This window comes from Gallus gallus, chromosome 9, assembly GCF_016699485.2.
Source record: "Gallus gallus isolate bGalGal1 chromosome 9, bGalGal1.mat.broiler.GRCg7b, whole genome shotgun sequence".
Taxonomy (NCBI): Eukaryota; Metazoa; Chordata; class Aves; order Galliformes; family Phasianidae; genus Gallus; species Gallus gallus.
Genome location: NC_052540.1, coordinates 7,236,130 through 7,261,829, shown reverse-complemented (window position 1 = coordinate 7,261,829; position 25,700 = coordinate 7,236,130). Strand labels below are relative to the sequence as shown.

Here is a 25,700-nt window from a genome sequence, read left to right as displayed (position 1 = left end):
CTTCACTGCTGACATCTTGCAGCGCTCCATTACATATCTGTGTATAGAATATCTATAGTAGTCATTAACATGTGCTCATTACACTCTGCCATCTGTAGTGGTGACAAAATGAGCTACATTATTGCCTCAAAATGCTGTGATCTCAAAACAATTTTGCCCTGCATTTCCCTCAAAGAGTGTGTGAAGCAGTCAGGGAAATAAGTACTGCAAGGAACTTCCTTCTTTGCATGCTTTGTTTCGTTCTTACTCTTTATTCCAGATCTTTCTGTGGCTTTTAAGTTTTCCCTCCAGATTAATTTGAGGAGGTGTGCTTACCCTCATATCTTTTTTCTTTTTAATTGACCACCAATGACTGTTTTTATTGCCATACTTCTTTAAAGTGGTTCTGGACACTGCTTAGACTTTGAGTGAAGGGTGTGCTATGCCCTTTTGGGCCAATGCCACTCAGAAGAGAAAATACACTGTAAGCCTCTGCTCAGACACAAAACAATGCATTTCTTCAGAAAGCAAAAAGACATGAAAGGAAGCTGGGGTAAGGACACAGGCAGCTTCTGGGCATGAAAAGGTAACCTGATCTTGTAAGATTATGGAAGGTTAGTGTTCTGTCAAGGAACAGAGGATTCCTTTTGGGAGAATAAAACCAATGGATTAAGCTCAGTGGTACCTGTCTCTGGTTGTGTATGGTGATGTTCCTCATGCTCTGCTGAATAGGAAAACTATACAAAGATAAGGTCTGAAAACTTTATTCTGATGTTTACTGTGTTTCCTAGCATTGCAAACCTCAACAAAATCTCAGATACTTCAGGAAGGTTTACATCCTCACTAGGCTGGGAGTCTCTTGTTCTTCTGTAGTTTTACGAAGAAGTTTTTAAATATAAAATTCTTCCAAAACCAGAAATCTTCACCAGATTTATTGGTGTCTCAGCCTCTAAAGCTTCTCCTGTTTTTCCTTTCTTTCCTGGGGGGGGGAAAAAAACGTATTAAAAAAAAAAAAATTGCTCCTATTTTTTACTTTAGGATTGAAGTACTCATTTGTTTCCTGCTGTGCTGACTTCCCTTTTCTCATCGCAAGTGACCCTGTTCACTCCTGCTGCTACTTTTTTTATTTATATATAAATTTCAAGAGTTCATATATTAGTTCTTCAAACTTCTTCTTCTCAGTGAAAATTAAAGCATTTTCTATTGCTATATTTTGGATGCTCTCAACTCCACTTTTCTTCTTAAGAAATGAAGTATTAAGACCTCTATAAAAATGCAGTTGAGTACTGTGTTGTCCCTCTGCTTAACAGTAATGAGCCACAAGGAACAGAATCAATATATACACTGGAGATATAACTGCATTACTTCCTATGTTCCCATCCCATAATTCCTGGAAAACCTTGGTCAGAGATGTTTGGAAGGTATACTGATGAAGGATATAAAGTCAGTGGGTAGAAAGATTGAATGGTACCTAGTTTTTACTATATTTGTATCATATGTTACATTAATGATCTAGGCCTACCGGAGGGTCTGTCAAGATCTTAATGTAGTGGATGCACCATTGTCACAGAGATGTTAACTTGATAAGGTTGATTTCTATTCATTATTATATTATTACATAATTGAAACTTTAGGAACACTTCCACTAGTTTACAGAACAACTAGAGGTGCTATTCTTGGTGCTATTCTCTCTGTTGAACGCAAGCAGTGCTTTCAAAAAATGAAAGAAACTAGAAGGGACGTGGAAGATTCAAAACTAGTTCTTATGTAGCTTTACAAATGAGAGGCAAGGATATATCTTGTCAGCTTGTGGGGAATGCACTGCAAACTCATTAAAATGGTGGAGCCAATATAGTTTTCTAAGCTTCAAGCCAAGCTGAATATAGAACTTCTGTTAGAAGCACAAAGAACCAGCACCATACAGAAGTGAGGTGTATCCCCAGGCAAGCTAGTAACCAGATCCACTGACTTGCACTTGAGTCTAGATAATCTTTGATCAATCACACACTTTAAAACTTGTCTCTTGATTGAATTGGAATGTGATTAAACCTGTCTCATCTTGAATCTAAAGACAGCTAATGGCTGAACTATTACAGGAGGAGCTAATAGTTGCATGTATTTGTCTTAAAAATCTGTGCTGTTAATCCATCAGTCTGTCTCAGTAGCTTTGAAACTTCACATTCTCAGCCAGATTGGACAGACTGATATCAGTTTCAAAGGTGTGGTGTGTATTGGTGGCTCAGAAGAAGCCAGAGTGCATGTACCCCCCTAAAAGAGAGCAATTGTAATTTGGCACTTACCCATTCCAGAAAGCATTAGCAAGCTGGGAAGTCATCACAAATGTGACTTGAGTTTGACAGCAGCAATTGTTAATCTTTTGGTTTAAAAAGTTCTCTGTAATTTCTTCAGTTTATAGGGCTTACATAGCTCTGGGAGTGGCATGCAGAAGGCAGGAGAGGTATGGAGAGGGCACGGGGGAGAAGAACTGTTAAAGGCTGTACGATGCAGCTGAGTAGGAAAGTTGCTTTACTGAGTGGTGCCTATAAGATAATTTTCTTTGTGTTTCTTTTTAATGACAGTAAAAAAAAAAAAGCCTACCTAAAAAATTCTTATAACCTTGAAATGGTCTGATGCAATCTAAGAAGAAAATAATACACTGCAAATGTCCATACTGAACAGTAACATCTTTAGCAGCTAAGGCTGAGTTTGAATAGAATAAGTTGCAGTAAAAGCTGAAAGGAGGGATTAAATCGAGGATTACAGTATATAATTGAGATGAAACCAACATTCCTTCCTAAATTGGATATTACAAGTGTGAAAACTGCTCATGGGGGCTATTGATGGGAGCTCTTAGCCTGCTATAAATACAAGTCTACAACAGAACACTTTTCAGTACAATGGTGAATGGTCTTAGTTGTGACAGGGCACTTTAAGTTACCATAACTACTTAGTATGCCTGGAAAGCAAAGCTCTAGGGTTGTCTTTTCTTATAAGATTGTATTGTGGCTGGTACCTTTTATGCCTTTTATGTAAAACCAGGTTTTTGCCTGTGTGATTCATTTCTTTTTTATAAGAAGTTATAAAATGATGGTAAAGAAAATGGATATCTAGAGAAGCTAAGATGGTATCTACCATTGTTCACAGACTTTCTGTGGCTGGGAGAACCTCTGGCTGGGTTCAGGGATGCACAGTGAAGGAAACGGTTGTATTCACAGACCTACTGAACTGGTAGTAATTTCTCCTTTAATGATGGAGCTGTTTCTTCCTCCTGCCCACAAAATAAAGGGTCTCTAGAAATATGCCCCTTATATAACTCTCCTCTCTGTCAAAACTGGAGAAGCAGGAGGATGATAGTGAGGGAGCAGGTATGCTCCTCCTGGCTGTTTTTTGAAGGAGATATGAGCCCTGGCATGCAAAGGGACACTGAACTCTTGCCTCTCCCCTGGAACCTGGTGAATGCTTTGAAGAAGCTATACAGTCTCTTGTATCCCAGGTGGTACACTAAAGACTGTACAACTGCTTTACTTCAGGGGTGTGGTTGGGATAACTGCAATAAGGGTTGCTGGATGCTCAGCTGCTCTGATGGTGTTTATTAATAGCCTAGATAGTTAGAACATCTTAGCTGCTCCTTGAGAAAGTTGGTGCAAAAATTAAGCAGCAGCTTTCGGACATCTATGATGTCGTATAGGAGAGTTTTCTTTGTATGACAGCATGGATAACGTCATCTGCAAGAAAGGCTAAAGGAACTGGACTGCCGTCATAGTCTACAGACTGGGTTACTATCTGTTCAGTCATGATCACACATGTAGCAAATCAAAACCATGCACACTGGATAAAGCTATACAGAGGAATAAAGAAAACATCAATGAAGCTGAAACATTGTTTCTGACTAATGGAATAGAGTTTTTGTGCAGAGGTATATTATATGAAACAGAGAAAGCTAGAAACATTTTTGTTTAAGCTACGACACTATTATCATACTTAAGAGAAATATTTGAAGCAGATCTTTTTGTTTGCTAGTTCTAGCCCAGTGGATATATAAAAGAGAGTGATAGATGAAGAAACCCACTTGTTGCAAGTCCCCAGGTTAACAGAAGAGAGTAGGGAATATAGTTCAGACAAAGGCTCTACATGCCAGTTCTGTCATAGAGATTATTAATGTGCTGTGTTTGGTCCCTGTGGAGAGCTTAAGCTGAGCCAGAGACAGGATGTGCATCCAGTGAACATTTCCTATGATACTGGATTCATAAAGTTTTTTTTAATAGTCTTGAAAGTTAACTCCCCTCCTCCCTTTATCTGTCTTCCTTCCAGAGGTGCCCCAAATGTTTGATTTGCCTTGAATTTGTTCCAACACCAGTCAGTGAGTGTTTTACTTGTGCTGAAAGAAGAAAGGTCTGTCTGAAGAGGAAAAGGTAGAGGCAAATGTGAATTATCAGAGCCATTTCTGGTTAGAGATTTGTGGATTGTTTGGGAGTTTGTTTTGAAGAAAGGGAAAACGTAGACTTAAATGGAGGAAACTCAGAAGTGATTTATCCTATTAAATTCACTCTTTGGGGTTTTATTCTGTAACCTTCTTTCCTTGCAATCCACCTTCAGAATTCAACCTTCTTTTGCTAGGACAAGTTTTTAATGTCTCCAGCCTTCAACTTATGCTTAAATGAACTCATGTAATGCTAACAAATCCAGGCTAGCCTCTGGTTTGGAGTAATAAAACTGTGGTTGCTGTGACCTTTTGGAAAACCTGAGTGGATGTGAGGCACTGGTCACTTGACAGGCTTAAAGTGTAACTTGAATTTGCTATGAAGCTTGGTGCCAGATGGCAAATGCTGGAGAGGATTGGAAAGATCGGCCCTGTTCCATCCAGGAAAAGAAGCAAAGTGACCAATCTGTGTCTGAGAGGTCAAAGTGACCTCTCTGGTTCATGAGCCCCATTCCACCAGTACCTCTCAACCCTGTTTAGGAACGCAGTCTTCTCTAAGATCACATATCCAGGACTATTCAGTAAATATGGTCCAGAAAACTGAATAAGAATTGGGTGCATGGTACACTTTCTGCAAAGTGAGTTGAATATTTAGTGAACAGAATATCTAACTGCACTGAACCCCTGCCATGTACTGGATGCTGCATGTCCAGATCTTGTCCTTTTATTTTTTTCTTGTTGTAATTCAATTTTGATAATCGCTTCCCTCACTGCTAATACTTTTTCTAACATTGGTAGAATATATCAAGAGTAGAAAACTTCAGTTTGATTTTGAAAAATATAAATTTTTGGGGAGGTCCCTGTTTGATATGGAAGTCCTATCTTTTCATGTAGTACTTCGATCTTCTTGTTTCAGTATTTCTGTGCCATTATGTGTAGCTGGTTTATCCTTGTGTAAATTCAATCATATGAACTTTGCTTTATCATTAAGAGTGGATCTTTCCAGTTTAAAGCCAGTGACATCCTGCTTTATGTGTCTTAGGATAAAGACAAGCTCTCATGTTAGTGCAGATAGGATATATCCTTCTCTTGCTGCAGCTAAAATGGAAAAAGACACCAGCTTCTGCCGGACCGTATCTGTCACCCCAAAAGAATACAGTGACCTCTGATATCTGCCATCTGCTTGTATAATTATTCCTAACCCTGGTCCAGTCAATGTGACTGATCTGCTGTTAGCAAGGCCCTATTATTAAGCTGTTTATGGCAATCAAATTTAAGTTGGCTGAAACAAGTATTTGGAGAAGCAGCTCAACTTTAAGGTCTGAGTGAGCAGTAGCCAGAGGATGGAGGGAAGTAAGCTGTGGCAGTTTCATAGACTGATGGGACCTCCTCAGAATCATAGAATATCCTGAGTTGGAGGGGACCCACAAGGTCTATAGGACTACCCAAAAGCCAAACCATTTTTCTGAGTGTTCTCCAAACACTTTTAGAATTGTCAGCTTGGCTGTGATCGCTATGCTGGGGATGCTGCTCAGAGCCCAGCGACCCTCTAGTGAAGAACCTTTTCCTAGTACCCAGCCTGACCCTTCCCCAGCGCAGCTTCGTACCATTTCCTCATCCTCTTGCTGTCACCATTCAGATCAGTGCCTTTATCTCCCTTGCAACCACAGCCTTAATTTCAGCTAAGTCTTAAAATATTGCTCCAAAACTATGAACAAAGCCAGTGTTTTTGGTGTGGCAGTGAACTCTCCCTCCAGTTTGGAACATTCTACCTACTGAAGGTGAAATGTGTTGTTTCAAATTGACACCTCCCTGCTTTGGGTCACCTGGGGAGGTAAGGCTTATTCTGCAGCCCTCCTCAGAGAGAAATATGGTAGTCATTCTTTATCATCAGTACTAAGAAATGTTTTATAACTGGGGAAATAAGTAATTTATTAAAATGAAAATAAAGAGTGGAGAGAAATAGAGGGTGCTTAAGGTACAGAGGATGTAGTTATCCAAGCTGGAATGTGGCCAGGATACTTAGATTAATTTCCACATTCTTTCACAATATTGCTTGGGATCAGTAATGAGAACAAATGACCATTTATGTCTAGGTTTGTCTCTCTCAGCCCATATAGGAGGTGAACAAAGAATCCATATTGCGCATGGGCTCCAGAGTTTTACTGTATTTGGAACATTTCGGTTCAGCTCTCAAAACAAAGACCTGGCTATTCGAAAGTGTTTGCAGCTCTGATAAAACTATTACTACTAACTGGTAAAAGTTAGTAATGGAGCTGCTCATTAGTCAACACTGCCTCTTTCTGTATATTAAATGAAGAATGTTTTTCAAGTAACAGGAAAAACCTAACAGTATCTAATTATAGAGAGTAGTTGGTAACTATGTCACTTTTATTTTAATGGCACAATCAATTTTATAGATGAAAGTTTGAATTAAAACTTAAGGAAACTGTAGTTTTAGGCAGACAGCCAAAGCTTGAATTACTGTACTTAGTAACCTGAGAAAAAAATAATTTATGGAGGCTTACACATGTCTGTATTTTTTAAAAGGAGCTCTTGATTGCTTTTGTTTTATGTCTCTTTTGAAATATTGACTAGAAATCAGATGACAAATAATAATAAACTAGATGGCTCAAACACAAGTGGCCCACACTGGGAACACATGTGCATCGTTTTAACAAAGTTATCTTAATCAGGCCTGTGGCTGGATTTTGGAATGCACCTATCATGGCTTCATGTGATGGAAATGATTCAGAAGTGTCTCTTAAGAACGATGTTTAGATTTTTCTTGTGTTTATTCTGAAGCTATTTACGTTTTTTCATATTTATTCTAAAGATGTACTTTTTCTCTAGCTAACGAGCTCATTTGGACAGAGTAGAGTTTTGAGAAGTTACTGCTCTCTCATTGAAAGTGTAGATGGGAAAACTCTTAACTGACTCCAATCTCTGAACTTAGAACATTGTACTTATTTAATAAAAGTCTTTTATCAGATCTTTGTGTGGAGGGGGGTGAAGGAATATCTGAGGGGTATATCAAATAATATCATAGCTGGTCATGTCTTATAACTCAGAATCAGCTTATCTTGTTGAATTAGAAGTTGTTTGTTTGGTTTTAGTGGGGGTTGGTGGTTTTTCAGGAAACTAGTCTTCAAAAACCTAAATACCATAGTGCTTCATAAGGATTTGTTTATTTTTGGTATTCTGCTGTTGAAATTTGCTTTTTACTCAATCTGTTGAGGAATAGCTCTTATGTGGATGCTGCAAGAAACAATGTTTTGAACTCAAGTTTTATAGAAAGTAGGTATTGATACAGCACATGCAGGAATTAACGGAGATGTTTATTTCTTCTTCTGTGCCCTGATTAACCTAGCTTCCTACCTAAACAAAGGGTCACTCTGTCTTCCAGGTTCCACAAAATTTTCAATTCAACCAGTCAAAAAATCAAGGATTACTAGCCTTTTGCAGTGATCAAACCAGTTGGTGGTACTCAAGTTTGACCATGCTTAATGTTTCAGGGACTCAAAGGTCTTCCTACGTATTTCGTAACGCTTGTACAGTATGATAGTGGAGGCTGAAGAGCAATACACCTTTAAAATGCATGCTATTGCATCCATGGTAGTCTGATATTATTTTAGATTTACTAGTAGATGATTTTTAAATATGTTCAAAGCTTGCAAGTTGAATATTCCAGACTTTCTTGTAACAGCTGGAAATCCCTAATTATAGTTCATGGCTTATGCAGCCAACTGGTAAAAAATAATAATAATAAAAAAAATCAGTAAATAAACCCTGAGAGGTAAGAACTCCACATCCATATTTAAATGCTGAATGCTACAAAACCCAGAAGGGAGTGGGTGAGTAACTCTGATGTTACCTTTCAGTATATCAAGGGATGAAAACATCCATCCCTTGCGGGACAAAGAAGGGATTTTGATGTTAGTATTTATGAAATCATGGGAGCTTGTTAGTTGCCTGAGAAGTGAAAATATTTTAAGTTCTTATGTGAAACTACTTAGTTATCTGCTGATTTCATGCCATGGCTAAATTAAGACAAATTTCCATTTAAGAGCAGATCTTTCAATAAACCCACCTATCTTTTTTGCACTTATTTTGTGGGGGCTGAAATATTGTCCTGCCAAAAGATGGGACCGAATCCAGAGTGATTGCTGGTGGGAGTGAAGATATCTCTGTTCTCTTCTTCCCACAGTACTTTAGATGTCATACACTTAATTTGAACTTAAAGGTGGTCTGGGAGCTGATTTCTCAGTCAGGATTGCTGGAGGACTGGCACTGCAAGCACTTAGGCTGGGAAGTGTGATTAGGGAATCACATTTTTAGTGCAAGGCAATAATTCAGCATCCCATTTGTTGAGTCCTTGACCTGGAGTGGAAGTAAACTGGTAGCTGATTAGTAATCTCTTGAGCTATCTAGTTTCCCAAACTACACTTAATTAAAGTAATGAGAATGGTTAAAATTTCAAGAGTTATGAATAATTTCCCAAAGCAATTATATTTCTTCTCAGGGCTTGCAGTTTTATACGGTTTAAGGAGGCTTACTTAGATTTCTCAGCAGTTTTCATTGGTAGATAGATGTATAAATATATAGAGCCAAGTGACATAATTGTACCCCTCAGTGACAATTAAAATGGCTTAACTTAACAAGCTGCCATGGAGATACACTCACCAGTTTGGACTCCATGACTGACAGTCTTTTTGCTTTTGTATGAGAACTCTGGTTTGATAGAATAGATTTAAGCTATTCATTTATACAATTAACACAATTTAAACCAAATAGACCAATCAGAAAAGATTTAATTCAGCTGTGTTTTTTGCACACCAGCCGTACTGATGTTAGCCAGTCTGAGTGTCCTGAGGCGTTAGTAGATGTAATGTCTGATAGAAAATTGTTTTTCTGATTTTTTTTTCTGTCCCAGAAAGCATAAGTCTTATTTCTGTGTAACCATTTGGGTTAGCATCTTCACATTATCTTTATATCTAGCACTTAGATTGAGATTAAACCACGTTTTTATTTTCTTTCTTTTCTTTTGCAATTTTGGGGAAGGCTGTTCATTCTTGCCTCAAGAATCTGACCTTGTTTAATGAGGCTGAAAAATCGCGTGCTCCATGCAGGCTTCTGATCTTTCCAATGTCTTTGTAAAAACCCACTGATTACAGGAGATTGTGTTATGTGTTTAGAACTTCTCAAATTGAAACATTGGAAACACCCCAAATTAAAACTACAGATGGAAATAGTTTTCTTTTCTGGGTAAAGTTGCTTCAGTGCAGAGGACCTGTACGAGGTCTGTACACTTCTGTTGTCTTTTATGTGTTTGTTCAAGTATGACTTTGCTACTCTATCCCCCAAAATAATCTCAATACTTACTTCTATCTCCTTTCATTATTGGGTTTGCGTCTTTGAAGACAGCATACTTTTCCTTTGTGTTGCGTGTCCCCTTAGTGATTGCTGATTGCCATAGGAAGTGTGGCAGCTGGTTTGGCTAAGTGGGATCAATAATAAGGCAAAAATCCCCATATTCCTAGATCCTGATATGGGGAAGAACTTAACTGGCCTGGAGACAGCTGCAGGGATGTATTCAACAATTGGGGTGTGCTGACAGAAGTTTCTGGTGTGCATAGTGACTCGAGCCCTGTTGACAGCTAGACTGTTCAAAGTATAATTTCTTCCTCATCGCATGGAGGGTTTTGCTTTATATGCAGCTCTCTGTTGTGCATGTTTGTCACAGCATCCTAACTGGATAAAGTGACAAAGAATGAGCTCAGGGAACATGACAGGAGAAAAGTATATTTACAGTACCTAATCTTGTTAGTTCCAAGGATTGTTAAACTCTCTACACTCTTCAGAGTGTGAATGGGAATGTGATTCAGATCTAAATATCTGAATTTAATAGGTGTGTGCCATTTTGTCTATCTCCTTATTCTTTGGGATGTCTTGTGCTTGTATAGACTTCACATGGGTCCAGAGGGCCAAGCCTCTGGTTACCATTCCCACAACTACTAATGATAGATGGGAAACTTTAGTCTGTGTTAAGACAGTTTCATTCAATCCCTCTGTGGATGTATGGATATTCACAGCACAGCATTGCTGGGGTCAGCTCTGTCCTGCGATGGTGCCCTCCTTGCCTTGCAACAGCAGATCAGACTAGAGATTTTCCCAGTCATTTTCCCAGTTAAACCTGTAGCAGTGAAAGATTAAGATCATTCTGAATGATCTTTTCCAGAAAGGGAGAAAGAGCTTACTGCTGTCTTAAACTGTGCATAAAAGAAATACCTCAATAGAGAATGAGGTGCTATTGTTTAGGGGAAGGAGAGAAACAAAAACTAAAACAAAACCCAACATTCCCTCCCCTCCCCCCCAAAAATAAACCATGCAGATCAACAATACCAAGGGTTTATCTTGTTCTGTCAGTCACCTTCATACATTTGTCCTTTTACTTATACAAATCCTGCCATATTAGCTTTATGCAACTGGACGAAAGTCAACATTGTCAACTGATGGAAGTTCTCACTGTTTATTGTTTCCAAGTCTTATGCCCAAGTTACAAACTAGTTGTGTAACCATTCCAACCAGGATATATTAAGTTACCTGACACCCATGGTAATCAGTGCTCCAAATCTATGTGTTTTTAACTGTTCTTAATGCAAATTATCTGTACGTATGTAATATATACACACAACTTATTTCTTCTGTAGATATGGAACTTCCTATACATCTACTAGAATGGAAATTCGTTAAGTATGTTTGTTGTGGTCAGATACAGTTCTCAATACTGAAGTATGCCTTACTGCATGCAGGCCCTTTGCTGAAGCTGGTTTTGTTGCTACTAGGGGTTTACTTAGTAATCAAGAGGAATGAGGAAAAAAAAAGACATTTAAGTATTCTACCACGAAGCAATGCCTTATTGTAGGACAAATGTACGTAACCACATAGTGATAACAGATATGTTGGGTGAAAGCACACAGGAAAGTTTTGTAAGGGAGAGCAAAACACTTTTGTGAATGGAATTTATTAGTCTCTGCACAACTGGCTTTAAATCCCTCTAATTTACAGCTGTAAAACAAGCTTACAAGTGGAGGTACTGAAGACTTACAATTTCAGTGCAGGTCACTTTGTTTTTATGTTTGCATCAAATGTTTATAAGCACACATAGAAAATCAAAGCAATCTGGTATGTTGCATGTGCTCTGTTGAATGGGAAGCTGTGAAGGTCTTTGTAATGTGCTCTTGATAAGAGTCATTTTCATGAAAGAGACTTATTTTCTTAATTATTTACACAGTTACAGGAAGGAATAATGAATTGGCAATGGTACTACTTTTAGGAAAGTAATCTAACTACGTCTCTAAGGTAATAACCCTCATGCTGATTTTATGTTGCTCATGTATCTATGAATTCAAAAATACTGATCAGAGATGCAGAGAGTACTGAAACTCCAAAGCAAAAACCATATTTTTCTAGACACTGAGAATTACCTTTAAAGTAAATAGCTTTTCACTGTTTTTACACCCCACATTCAAGTTTCAGCAACATCTGAAGATGTTAGCAAAGCAAATTGAAATGAAGGCAGCAGGAATACACAATCTCTGAGCAAATATTTCTAAGAAGACCTTAAATATTGGGGCTAATGGAACAAATTCTACTCTGAGATTTTTTTTCCTCTATGAGTATAACAATGTGATCTTTGTGCAGGGTTATAAGCAGTGTTATTTGGGGTGGGTGGAAGTAGTTTAGAAACTTCTAAAGCATTAAGGATCTTAGATCTTGCTATATACAGTCTGTAATCTTCTAAATTTATTTTAATACTCGAGTTGCTCTGCCCAACTGAACTGAGAATGTGGAGATTGCAGTGCTATGGAGACAGGAATTTCTTTTCTATCAGGAGTGAGAAGTTGCTGAAAGGAGTAGAGAGGGAGGGAGGTCATGGATCCATTTAATTTTTGTTCCTACCTTAATAAGATATCCCATCTGGACTTAAATTGATTTAATCTAACTGTAGTTTAAACTAGGAGAAAAGGTAACATGCTCACTAGAACCCAGCCTCTGCTGCTGTTCAGGCATTCCTCTGTCTGTGTGGAATGTCCTTACTGCCATTTAACCACTGTATCATCTTCTCTGGAGGGGTGATAGTGCATCTTGCCTGTTTAATGTCATTGTTTGGGGGGTAAAGGAGAATGAGTCCATTTTTTTTTTATCTTCAGCAATACTACAGTTACAACTCCATAGGCATGTGCATGTGTGTGGTTGTACCATTATAAATGGAAGATATGTGCTGTTGAAAAGGAATTCCTCAAAGGCCCATGGGGGTATAAATGTTCACCTGCACAGAAAAAGAGGAAGGAAAAAAAAAAAATTGTGCTAATACCTCTGGTTGTGTAAATGCCTCTGCTTCTGAGGAGGCGATAGGAAATGCATTTTTATATTGGCTGGCAAGCACTCTTCAAATGGAGATTACTTTTAGCCAAACTGGTCTTGGCAGGTTTTGATATGGCTTTCTGCCATGTGTTTGTTTTAACCTGGTAACATAAGGACCCATATCTCCTTTCCAAACACCTGAGCTATACAAAAAGCTGGTTTCACTTTATACTTGAATCAGTTTGCAGAGCTCTGTAGCAGTATCCACACATCAGAAATGATGTAACCCAATGGACATGAAGTGAAATTAAAGCGAAATACGTGTACTAATAAAACAAAATATCTACGTAATGACTAGAAAAACAAAATAGATGGGACTATGTCCATGGTCATGCATCAGAAGGTTTTCAGGCTCCTTAAATACAGTGTAATTTAATAAAGGGTAAAACTCTCCACTATTCAAAATGTAATAAAGTGAAGAATGTGATTCTGTAACCATGTTGGAATTTAGTATCAATAACTGCAAAATAAGGAGTGCATTGATGAAATGACATTAGAGATTAGGACAAATATGCACATTGATTTGTGAATGATTGAACTGATATATTCTTCAATTGTAATGACACCAGTATGCTGACAAAAATGGGTTTCTATTAGCACACTCTGTTAAAAGGAAGATTGTATTTCTTAGTGAATAAAGTTGTGGTTAAAAGGAAGGGAAATGTCCCAGGGAGCTTGAGCAGCCTGCTAGCCCTGTCTGCAAAACTGCTCAGTGCTCAGATATGGTTCCAAGCATGCAGTTCTTCACACACACTTTATCCTCTAGCACTATGAAAGATGGAGCAGTTTGGTATAATAGTTTTACTAGAGTTGGAGCCACAGGGAAGTCAGCGGTCTTCACGTTTGGAATGCAGAAGCTTGAGGTCACCAGGAAAGCCTTCTCCTGTGATGGGCACAGAGGGGTGCATGTGTCTAATGGTAGTTGGCAACTGGATATGGAGAATGTAAACAAGAACTTACGCGGGATGCAGATTAAACGAGGGAAGTTCATACACTTCCATTTATCTGCAACAAATGATGCTGAGTTTCAGCATGGACGATGATAAAAACTCCGAAACTATCATCTCTCAAACAATCTCATTGCTGTCCTCTAAAGGTCTGTATAGTCTGTCTAATTCCATTACTTTGAGTAGTGAATGTCTATGCTGTTTGTGCTATGAGTAACAAAGTAATACATAGAGAGGACAGAGGTCCTTGAGCCTGAAGTACAGTTTGCAATGTCACTTCAATTTGGCAGTATTATCCAGCATTCACATAGAAATGTCTTTGTGCTCTTTTTCTTTTACAATATAAAAATACAAGTAATAATAATCTTTTGTGTGTAATAGACAATTTAATCATAGTAATGTGGTCAGGATCCAGGTTGAGAGTCTCAAGTATCAGAAGTCCTTGGGGGGCTTGTATTACTTGAAATGGGATCTTTGCCAGAATCTGGAAACTATCTTCAAAGAAAAGACAAGATAAATGGACTCTCGGCATAGAATTGTGCCAGACTTTTAATTTCAGGAATACATTTTTTTTCTTCAAACTAGCAGAGAGTTGACTTAATTTGTTAATCAGTTGGAAAAGGAAGAAGGGGGAAGGGTAAAGCAGTTGACATTTTAAGCTATAGAAGCCTGCACAGAAAACAGATTTATCTTGGCAATCAAGATAACTTAACAACCATAAACACAATGTCAGAGGGAGAAATTACATTTTGCTGTAGCACAGTTCATATACAGATGACTGATTTCTCTTTCAAGTTCAAGCACAAAAGAACTGTTTATATGTATTCAGCATCTGACCTAGCTCTTGAAAAGCTGAGGAAGGATGGCTAAAGGGCTCTCAGAATGCTTCTTGGCAAGGAGTACAGGATAACAATCAGTGTAAGTGTAAATAGTTCAGAATGTTGATAAGTTGTTGCTTCAGATAAATTGCAATGCTTGCCTGCTTACACAGATGCAATCAAAGTTTTTGTTACAGGATATTATGTATCACTTGTGAAGCTGCTTCGGAGACATGCTGCTTTCTTTGTGCTTGGGATGTGCTGGAACTACCTGTGCATCTGTAAGAACTGTGTGTGTGTGTGCATAAATAAGGAATGTCCTGCAGCGAGGGCACAGTTTCTTTATGCATCAGATCCTTGTGCAGATAAGTCCCCTGTAGACAAGCTGGACACTATGCTGATGTAAACGCAAGTTACAGAGTTTGACTTAATAGATAGCTTCTCCTGAATGTAGAGACCATAAACAGAAAGCATCTCCTATCACTTCTATTAATTAGTATGAATGAGACCAGTGGGACCCTTCCAGCCTGCGTTCAACTAACTACAGTATATAATTAGAGGAAGGTAACAGTATGACAAGAAATGTATGAGAACCTGATACTGCTGTCTTCCCCGAGGTTTTGCACTTCTTGAGGTGTTATACTAGCCAGGTATTTCCTTTACGTTGACTTTCCTTTGGAGGCTCCTTTTAGAGGTGTAATTCAGTAAACTGACCTGTTGTGATTTAACCTGGCAAGGTAGCTCAGCACTGCACAGCCTTTTGCTCACTGCTTTCAGTAGGATGGGGGAGAGAAGTGGGGAGGAGGAGGAAAGAAGGAAAGAACTCATTGGTTGAAATAAAAGGTATTTACTAAGACAGAAAAGGGAAGAAAGAAGGAAGAAAGAAATAATAGTAATTACAGTAACATACTTGTGTATACATTTACAAAACAAGTGATGGACAAGCAATTGTTCATCACCAATACTCAGTTGGTCCTGAGCAACAGTTGCTCCACTAGCTGACTTCCTTCAGTTTTATAGGGTTTTTTTCACATGACACTGCATGGTATGGAGTGTCCCTTTGGGCAGTTGAGGTCACCTGTCCTGGTTCTGTCCCTTCCCAACTCCGTGTGCCCCCAAGCCCCCTTGCTGGTGGGACAGAAGAGAGATGGAGAAACTGAAATGTCCTCAGCTCTGTGCAGCACTGCTCAATGACAACTAAAACATTGGTGTGTTATCAACAGTGTTTTTCTCCTGAAGCCAAAACAATAGCATCATAGCAGATAGTAGGAAGGAAAAATCATCTCTGGCCTGGATGAAACCAGGAAAGCTGTCTTAAGTGGACTTTCCCACTTAATTTTCATATGAGTAGAAAAGAGAATTATCCTTGACCTGTCCTGTTGCTTCTCACAAACTTTGGTTTACAGGACAGTGGTTCCTTGAATATTAAATGTAGGTGAATCTCAAAAGAGCACAGGAAATGGTGGCTGTGCAAATCCCACCTGTCTCTGCTGCAGAAGGATCTAACTGTGATAGATTTTTCAACTCTAAAAACAGTGTCGGATACTTAATACAACACAGTGATTTAATATTTTAATTGGGAAAACTGAATCCTTCTGCTTTTACTGTTTTGCTTTTTAAATAGCATCCTCCAGTGACTGCAGTGTTACCACTTACTGCTTGCTTCATTCCTATTACAGAGCTAACGGGGGGGGGGGGGGGGGGGGGGGGGGGGGGGGTGATGGACTAAAGCTAAAAAATGTAGTGTGCTCTGGAAACTCAGTCTGTTTTCTAAGTGGGATGAACAGACATGCATCAAGTGGGGAATTTCTAGTCTAAGGTTCTGTAAATATCTTAAAAAAAAAAAAAAAAAGAGAGAGACCTTATTTCAAGGAGATTGTTTGTTTAACTTTTTTTGTATGTGTTTAATATTATGTGATTAAGGAGCCCAGATCCTACTTGGTTAACACCAAGACTTTCAAAACAAACTTGTGATTTTTTTGGTGCCTTGAACAAATTACTTGGCTTAGTGTGTTTCTGCCTTTTAGCTACACTGCAATAATAATGTGTGTTCTTCTTAAAAGAACAAGTAATTTAAAAACACCTAACTAGAGACATCTTGAAAAATACAGTTTTCCAGAAAGTTGTAGAATAGTCTTTGCAGGTTGTCACTCAGGCTCAATACTGGAAAATACAGGTATTTTTTCCTGCAGAACAACTGGAACATATATGGCAAGAGTATATTGGTGTTCTCTTAGGCAATACCACTTTAGCTGGAAAATGTAATGGTCGTGTTTCTGAAGAAAGGTCTCAAATAGGAGGCATATTGAGATCCCTGGAGTTAGTCTTAAGGGATTTTTGTTTTCAACATCCTATGTAACAGAGCTTAAGGCACACCACTGGACTTTTTTCTTTGGACTAGCTGCCTACTTACATTCCTGCATTTTCCTTTAAAAATACATATGCTTTAGTTTTAGCTTGCTAGATAAGAATGTTCTCTCCTGAAGCACTTAATAATTAATGCTGATTTTTTCCCCTGAACTGGTTTGACTATTTAGTACCATGAAATGATTTAATAACAGAGAAGGAAGATTGAACATCATCTGAAAAACTGGAAAAGTTTCCCACAGCTTATCAGGACTCTCAAGTAAACTGAAAAAAAAAAAAAAACCCAAAAATCAGGTCTTATTGGGCATCACTTAAAAAAAAAAATAAAATAAAATAACCTTGTGATTTCAGTGATCTAATGTGAGGGGAAAAAATCTCAGGCATGTAGCATGAGGAATGTTATGTAGGCATTAGAAATATTAAGAACATGTTGAGCTGTCTTATCTGTTCTTTCTGCCAGTGTAGCATTTCTTCATTTATGAATTGGCCTATGTATTGCTAGATGAGTCAATTGCAGCGAATAAGTAAAGGAATGCACTTCGATAAGAAAAAAAGAGACCTATGAACAATAGAAGCTAAGGAAATTTTAAAGCAAGTGTGAGCATAATGAACACGTAGGGTAGTTTTACTGATGAGACAGAAAACCAAGGGCTCGATTGCCTATGCCTGTTAACAGTCCAATGGCCCTCTTTGTAGAAAAAGGCATAGGACCTCCAGCATCCTGGCTGAATTCCAAATCTGGATTCATTCTCCTTCGAATCTCCCTGAAGGATCAATTGGATATGGTATTCTCTTCTATATATCCTTTCATACAACAGCTTGTGCTGGAGGTGTCAGTGTCTTTCTGATGTATTTATATGGGAATTGCCTATGTTACTGAAAGCAACTGCAAGAGATTGCTCTATGTAGGCTTTGACTCACCATACACCTCAGCTGTTATGTTAAGCATATTAAGTCTAAACTTGACATTTGCTTGGGTTGAGGATGCCTCTATTATATTTGGCCAAAGAGAAACTTAAATGCCATGTTTTCTGCCCAAGTGGTGAAGTTTCTACTTGCACCGAGTATTAAATCAGCCTTCTTGAACTGAATGACTGCTAGCTAAACACAAGTTAATATCTTGTGAAATGTTCAGGGATTACCATATAACATAAAGGCTTCTCTTTATAGACTGTTTTTAAAAAAAAGTGATTTTATAATTACGATTTATGCTATAAGCATTATTCCTAGCTTCTCGGGGAAAAAAAAATCTTGTTTTTGAGTTCATTCAAGCAGATATGAGCCTGCCTTAGCATTGGTATGGTTCCAGCTTTTTAGCAGTGTTCTGTTTCAAATGCCATCATCTCAGATAACAAGCATTAATTGATTCCAAGAGGCTGTTGCAGTGTTGTGTTCTTCCTAAACTGAACTTACTCCCTGATAATGTGATTGTTTTCTTGTTTAAAAACTTCAATACCGCTGTCATTTCTGGGTCAAATTGAAAATTAGATTGTCTCATTTCTGAACATGCAGAGAACTCATAACTTTCATTAAAATGTGAGAAATCTAAAAAGTATTCCATTCTCTTGAAAGTGAACCATCGTGTCACAAGCTAACAATGGCATAAGACTTTGTAAGAATTTTTGCTCATTAATTCCCAAATTGGGAATGCCCACAGCTACCAGCTTTCTGCAACCTGATTCTTCAAGAAAAATTTACCTTGCAAAATGCTTTGGAAATAGGAGTTGGACAAATTTCACCTGTATAGTGTGGAATGTAGTCTCTGGTATGGGGTATTTGTAAGTCTTGGCAGTGCAACTAAATGGAAAGTGTGATTCTTTTAAATGTACACCTCTATAAGTGTATCTATATATAATATATTTATATATAACATATATTCCCTTGTATAAATATATTTATTACATTAGTGTTAGGAATGCCATCAGATCTGTTAGGCTGGGGAGATCAGCAGTAAATCATGTATAACTGTATCTAAGGCTTTGTGAACCTGAGATAGCCCACGATGTCTACCTTTGGGCCAGTTCAGTGACCTGTGTGAGGTACCCTAGTCATCCAAGCATTCCTTAGAAGACTGGCAGGTATGGAGACAGGGCTGATGTGAAACTTGAGCACTGCCAAGCTGTCAGGTGGAGCCAGGTGGAGTCCCAGGGCATCTCACATGGTGTGCTGGAAACCTACGTTTAGGGAATGGATTGGTTCTTCTCTATCACTCATGTCAGAGGCAAAATTTTTACTGACTTTCTTGGGACTTTGGTTTTACATTAAAATGAGTATTAAATAGTTTCAAATTGTTATTATTATTGTTTTGCCTCACCAAGCAACATCTGAAAACTCATTACCTTGGGATTATTCCTGGGTTCTGTTGACCAGAGTTGAATTATAAGTGGTGTAAGAACTCTCCTGAGCCTTCTGGTATTTTTGCTGATTTCTTTCTTTCTTTTTTTTTCTTTTTTTTTTAACATGTAAAAACCTAGCTTCAACTTTCTATTAAAAAAAAAAAAAGTAAGAAGTCTCTGAGGAGTGGAAATGATACAACACTCCTGTGGCTGTTGTTTCTAAAGGATGGAAAAATGTATTACTGGACTTTGTGGATTGCTATACTCAGTAAGCAGCAAACACAATTAAAGCCAGAATATACTGCATCACAACATGTACTAAATTCATTTATCTTAGCAAGTTTCTTATAGTTTAAATAATTCATAATGTACTTTTATTAAAATCTGAAAGGAAAAGTAATGAATTCTTGTTTGCATAGTATCTTACTGTAAAAACTCTTACATTATTAAAATTATAAATGTAATCACTTGAAACTTTTTTGGCAAAAAGAAAAAAAACCAGCACAACTGTTGGAGGTGACTTTGTTTAGAGAACGATGGTATGTGGAAAGCTGGAATTAGCAGGATGTGTTACAATGTGGTATTGCTAGTTGTCTATTCACCATACTTTTTCTTCATAGATCTCAGCATAATTTGCAAGGGCAGGTAGTATTGTTTCCACTGTGCTCAAACCAGGGAATGGAGAAATGTAGAGACGTGAAAGAACTTGCACACAGCTACCCAGAAAACAGTGGTGCAGCTAGAAACGAGAGTTTCAAATTCTGATCAAAAGCAAAGTCTCTCTCAATTTTTCCCCTTGTATTTCAGCATAGCAATTTCATTAATACGTTATATTTTCCATTATGATCTGTTCATAGTATTGTATAGAACCTGTATGTATAGAAGAGGGGGGTAACAGTCTCCTGAGTGTAATGATGTGAACAGAAGAACCTAATAGCATGTGTGATAAAAAGCAGCTGAGGTAGATGATCCCTAAAAAGATATGTTTGTGTGAAAATAATAAGAAGGAGTGATACAATCTAAATGGAAAAAAATGTTATAGCAACAAGAGGAGTAAATTTGACAGCAGTCCTTGAGCTTAGATTTTCTGAAAAGGCATTTATTCTTCTTAAAAATTCTCTATCATTTTGTCAATAATATCTTTATGTAATTCATACATAACCAAGTGAAAACTGCCCTTGACTGCAGCCTAGCTCAGTTGCTGAGAAATGATGTACCCAGTACATCAGGTGCCACCTATAGCTCTGTTGAGGCTAGTTTTTGCCAGCTGAAGATCTAGCCCTGTTTCTTCAAGGCAAGTACGTACACAGTGTTATGTGCTGAATTTGTTCTTATTGATGCTCAGGAGAGCAGTCATATAAGACAGCAGGAACATGGTCTGTCACAAAATGTTTTTGATAATAGAGGACAGATAAATGAGGTTGTACAGTGTACTGAGAAAGCAGTGCTCTGTGACTGTAACTCCAGCTTCTAATAATGTGCAATAGAATAAATCTCTGTGTGTTTGCATTGTCCCCAGTTCAGGACTTCAGACATGCTGAAGCATTTTTAAACCAAGAGTGCTTTGTGCTACTGTTGATTTATGCAAGCTGCATATCAGGACAGTGACATCAGACCACTTTTCTTCTAGCTGGCAGTTGAGTTTTCACAAAAATAAAGTGTGTACCTGATACAGCACTGAAGACAGTAAAGGGAAAGGTGGAAAAAAAATCCTTTTCCCCCTCTCTCTATACAATATAGTTCTTCCTTCTGTCTCCTTTTCCATCATCTCTTTCCATTTTTCACCTTCTAAATGTCTTTGCCTTTGCTGTATTTTCTGTCGTTATATCCCAGCTCCCTTTCTTTGTCTTCTTCCCATGTAGTGTAGAGGTGTTGATCTTCATACTCATTACAAAACCATTACAGGATCCAGTGTCACTGGCAGAAATTCAAGGTTTAGCAGTGCAACAGGTGGTCGTTTACAGAGGACTTTCATAAAGTGGATTCTAGCCTTTTTAATAGTCTGCTTATTTTCACAAACAGTAAATTCACATACAATTATGTAGTGTTAAAACAATCATGCACGTGTAAAGCATTACTGAAAGATCTGTACACTGTAAAACAATGCAAGCAACATTTAACAACGTGTGAGTTGTACTGTAGCTGTCTGCTAAAATGTGGAATATAGCTTAAGTTTTATACCTTAGTGGATAACATTTCTAGGCATGATCTATGGATATGTGAAAAATTTTTCTTTCCCTCAGGTTTGCCCACTGGGATGTTGATATCCACTGAGCCCCTAAAAATCAGCTGATAGCAGTGTGAGTAAGTTCTGGGGTGCCAAAACCTCACTAAGAAGGTCACATCTGGAAGAACTGACAAGCGAACCCCACAGAATTCAAGTAAGTGGAAAAAACATTTTGGCTTTTGCTTTATAGAAAAAAAAAATGTGATGAAAATACCCCCAATCTTTTGTTTGTCCTTAACTGCTTTCTTCCATGCATGCTTTTGTTATCTAAGTGTTACTCCAAGAATCAATAAAACAAAGAGAATTACCTTTTATCTTCCAAGTGTTTCACCACTAGCACAGACTTCAGGAGAGATGAGCTGATCTTACTGTTCAAGTTCTGTAGACATAGCACTGTAGCAGCTGATAGGTTGACCAGTTCCTTTTTGAGCTTGTCTTCGTGACATCTCCGCTTCGGAAGTTCCCATTTGACTTGTGTGATGCTGGGTAATCAGTGACTGGCAATCAGAATCTCATCAACTTGCTTGTGTGTTTCTTTAGATGTTTGGATACAGAGCACTTCCTTCCAAGCCTCTTTTTCTTTTTAGCACTCCATTTATTTTCTCATGATCTGAGCATTTTTAAAACTCTATATACCTTGCTTATGCTTTTGAATGAGTTATAGCTCCTCCTTGAGACACATTTACTGTTTTTACTCTCAGCAAGTCCAGGTGGCCTCTGAAATGCCAATATGGTTTGCAACACATAGAATAGATAACAACATTACTCTGAAAGACACACCATCATTCTTTGGTGTGCCCAGTTCTTAAATTTGCCTCATTCTCTCTTTCTATCTGTGCAGAGAAGCAAGAGAATGAAGAGGTTGAAAGTGGTTTTTGCACAATTACTGTACAGCAAAAGATAAATTTCCCCTTGCCCTGAGATAATCCCATTATTCTCTGTGGACAGTGCGGTTAAAAATATATCCATATCCCGTTCTTGGTTGGACTGAAGACTATCTAAATCTGCTTTGTATCTGTCAGAAAGCTGCATTTGACCTTAAGAACTTCACACACTGAAAACTGCTGAATCAGTGAACAATTTCAGTCAATCCTGTATCAGAGTTGTAACAAGGTTTTCCACTGGAAAGTCATTATTCCTTGATCAAGCTAATTAGAACTGAATTACAACTGATTTAGTCATTTCAGTTGGTAATCCCATATGCGAAAGATCTGGAAGTAGCAGATTGTGTTGGATAGTCTATTCTCAATCTCATTGACCTGTTAGTTGAACTACTGAAATTCATTTTTCCAGATAGTGTGCTCTTACTAACCTGAGTTTGCTGCAAGTTGGCTTTTTAGTATGTGCAATATTGCATAATTATTTATTTATGAAATCTACTTTTTGCTTTATCCTTAACTGAGTTGCAAAAGTGTATCACCAATGCATAGGGAATTTAATTTTTGCTTTTGTGGCATTTGTTCTTATCTGCAGACAGGAGCACCTAGGAACTCCATCAGCCTTATAACTGCCAAGATCTTTGGGTGTTTCAAAATGTTATTAGAAAACCTGGTTAACAGTAAAACTAAATGGAAGTAGCACTTCACTGCACCTTATAGAATAAATATATTTTCTTACTGTAATGCAACTTCCGAACAAATAATTTCTTCAGATGTTGGCCCAGCTAGCTGTTTTTTCTGATCATGGATCTCATTATACATAATACTGATAAAGCTGATGGAGTTCGCAGGAGTTTTTGAAGAAACTCCTCCGGCTTTTGCTCAGCCCTTTTATGAACATTTCTTCCATTCACCCTTCTCTAATTCTGATAGACTTCTTCACACATTTTTTTCAGCAACAATTTGTTAGAAATTAAATAATGCACTTTCACAAACTATTAAAAGATTTTGAAGCACCTGTTTCTGACGAGGGCTATAGATGAGTATTCAGATCTTTTGTTTCTATAGAAAATTAAGTATGTATTGTAGCATAGGTTGGGTTTCCAGAAATAACGTGGAAAGAAATCTACAGTGCTGTCCAGTGCACTCATTAATGGGTACCTGTCCAATGTATTCATTATTTCTGCAAAAGCAACTCGTGACCTCTTGAGAAACATACATTAGAAAAGTTAATCTGAAACTTAAGCCGTTGGAATTTAATGTGGATTGCTTAGATAACATCAATTTCCTTTGTGAACCCTCATTCAGAATTAAAATGCCTTTAATTTAAGCATGGAGTCAAACTAACCTACGCCTACTTCAGTTTTTGTTAATTCTAAAGGAAAGTATCTACATAGTAAAAAGTTAGCTTTCTTCTTTCAAAAAGCATCTGAATTTTATTGTTGGTGATGTAAACAGAAGATAAATTTGACGGCCTTTGCAGATAGAGCTAGAAAGGTGATGATATGAAAAAGAATTATGGCAACATCTGCTACTGCAGAAATTAAGAGAGTGAGCTGAGAACCAACCATTGCCTGAACTACCATTTCCCATAGTAAATGACATCAGTGTGTAGGTATGTAGAGAGCTGCTTAGGAGATGGGAAATAATCTACTTTGTAACGTATGGAAAACTTGTATAATCACATTGGTATGTGTTATTCATATATGCCATCCTTGATCAATATGCTTTTCTTACAGTAAATAATTATTTCTTTGATTAGAAGTGAATCCTAGTCTCTCTGGTAAAGGTTATTTACCTTACCTGTGTTATGCAGTACCCATTCACGTGCAAGAGTCAGAAACACATCCTTGACATTATATCAGCAGGAATCTTGCAACTTTATATTTAAGTAATACATTTTTCAGCTGTTCTAAGAAACTAAATGCAGGACAAGCATTTTTTTCATGAGATCAATTAAATTTAGATACAAAGCCCATTTGTAGTTAAATTGAGATAGAAACTTGAAATAAGTGCTTTTAACAAGCTATGTTTATACAAGCATTGTCTGATCTGAAGAGAGCTGGCCATACAATTGCAAATTGTGGACTATTTGTCTTGATAATTCTGGAAAAATTAAGCTACTACAAAATCCAGCTTAGAAATTATTTTTGCTATATGTTTTCAAAAGCAGACTTTTTTTCACTCTCACTAGTTTTGTCGTTAGATTAAGAGAATGGGGGAAAAGAGAAATCTTCCGTGAAGGCTTAGTTGTGTCAGCTAGGCCAATAACCTCTCTCTGACAGAAGCCTTCAACAGATCTGTTTAGGCTTTAAAGCAAAAACAAAACAACAACAAAAAAAACCCCACAAAACACCAACAAAAGAACCAAGACAAGTGAAGTTTGAGACGTCCCCCTCTTTGCTGTGTTAGCTTCCATCTTTCTGTGGTTTTGGGATTTCTGGAGCTGCTGATTGTTTGCCCTTTTATATAATAGGTCTTGGTGAAACTCTCTAACTTGAATTGGACAAATGATGATTTTTATTCTTTAACCAGTCTATGGCTTTGGTGTACAAAATAGACTCTGACAATAAAAAAAAAAAAGACATAGTGTGGAAAAAGTACTCCCTTGTTTGTTTTAAGCGTACTTCCTGGTAATTCATTTGATGCCTACTTGATTTGAGGAGAATTATGAGAAAATTAGCAAATAAGAAGCTTCAAACTTCCAGCATGAGATGCTGAAGGTAACTGATACAGTCTGTATGTATCTGCCTTCCTAATTCACTATCAATGACTTTGTCTTGCAAAAAATTAAAGCGTATATTATTCTAATTTTTTGCTTGATACTGTCAAGTGTAATAAGGCAGTACCTGTTTTCAGGATCAGCAGTGTGGACTACTTCTTATATGTTTTTTTCAATTTTTAATTAGGGTATTTTGAGTCACATGTTCTCTGCATCTTAAGAGAAATGGCAGATTTGTGTTTTCTACAGAATGACTATAAAGCATCCGTTTGTAGTTTTAGGAGGATATTATTGGCAAACTTTAAAACAACTTCCATGAAATTTTTAAGACTGTAGGAGTTTATTTGCATTCCTACTTACCAGATTTCAGGAACTCTGCTTTTATAGTAAAGTTTTGCAGCAGTCTGAAGATTTCCACCCTTCTTTGATTACTACTACATAGACACACGCGGAATGTATATGGATATTTGAATGAGTGAAGCAGGTTCCTTTTGAATCCTGTGCTGTCTGCAGATTTTATTTACTGGTGTTATGTCAAGACGGTGCCCAATTAGGCATGCTGATGACTATGGACAATTT

General features: G+C 37.6%; 1 long non-coding RNA gene across 1 annotated transcript in view; it reads left to right on the top strand.

The window, feature by feature from the left end:
• The window catches only part of LOC101749943, a 282,047-nt gene that overhangs the window by 25,522 nt on the left and 230,825 nt on the right, over positions 1-25,700 (top strand). Inside the window, exon 3 of the long non-coding RNA XR_005862193.2 lies at positions 21,538-21,675. This is a non-coding gene — a long non-coding RNA (uncharacterized LOC101749943). The remainder of the gene's footprint in view (positions 1-21,537; positions 21,676-25,700) is intronic.